Below are 1048 nucleotides of genomic sequence, written 5' to 3'. Positions count from 1 at the left end.
TACTCTGGAGGCTGAGGTGGGAGGATTGCTTGAGCCCAGGAGGTCTAGGCTGCAGAGAGCAATGATCGAAACAGAGTGAAACAATGTCTCAAAAAAGAAAAGAAAAGAAAAGAAAAATAGAAAAATAGAGGTTTCTATCTTGTTTAAGCCATCATTATCTGTTGTCTCTTTGTTACATGCAATCACATCTGATGCCAGCTGAGCCCTCTTGAGTGAGTCAATGCCTGAGCTCACTCAGAACTCACTCGGAACTCCCAGACTTCTCTCAGGAGTTTGAATGCCGCTGGGCGCAGTGGCTCACACCTGTAATCCCAGCACTTTGGGAGGCCGAGGCGGGCAGATCATTTGAGGTCCAGAGTTCAAGCCAGCCTGGCCAGCATGGTGAAACCCCGTCTCTACTAAAAATACAAAAATTAGCCAGGCGTGGTAGTGTGCACCTGTAATCCAGCTACTTAAGAGGCTGAGGCGGGAGAATCACTTGAACCTGGGAGGCGGGGGTTGCTGTGAGCCAAGATCGTTCCGCTGTACTCCAGCCTGGGCGACAGAGCGAGACTCCATCTCAAAACAAAACAAAACAAAAAAGTCTGAATGCCTATGCTGAGCATCCAACAGTGAGTGATCTAGACAGAGCTCCTGATTGACTAATACAATGAGATTGATCTCAGGTATACCAGTGCCTGAGCCTCTGAACAGACTACCATAAAGCAGGTGGCCCAAACAGTTTCTAGACCAAACCCCTAAAATGATTTCCCCAGAGTTCCCTGAAGAAGCTCCCCAAGCTGAGTATAACAGACTCAGTTTGCAGAATTAAGTTTCAGATCCCCATACTAAAGCAATACTCTGACCTCTGCAGAAGAAAGTCATACTACCAACCTTAGAATGAACCTTGGATGGAGCACCAACCTGTCATATCCAAGAATGAGCCCCTTGACTGTGCCTAGCAGATAGAGTACCCCTCGTACTCAGAGCCTCCAAACTGAGTTCTACAGACTGAAATTCCCAGGTAGAGTTCTCTGAAACTGATCTGCCAAACTGAAGTCACAAACTG

Source organism: Colobus angolensis, unplaced genomic scaffold, assembly GCF_000951035.1.
Source record: "Colobus angolensis palliatus isolate OR3802 unplaced genomic scaffold, Cang.pa_1.0 Scaffold250, whole genome shotgun sequence".
Lineage (NCBI taxonomy): Eukaryota > Metazoa > Chordata > Mammalia > Primates > Cercopithecidae > Colobus > Colobus angolensis.
The sequence above is the reverse complement of the archived record's forward strand: the minus strand, read 5'-3'. Positions refer to the sequence as shown.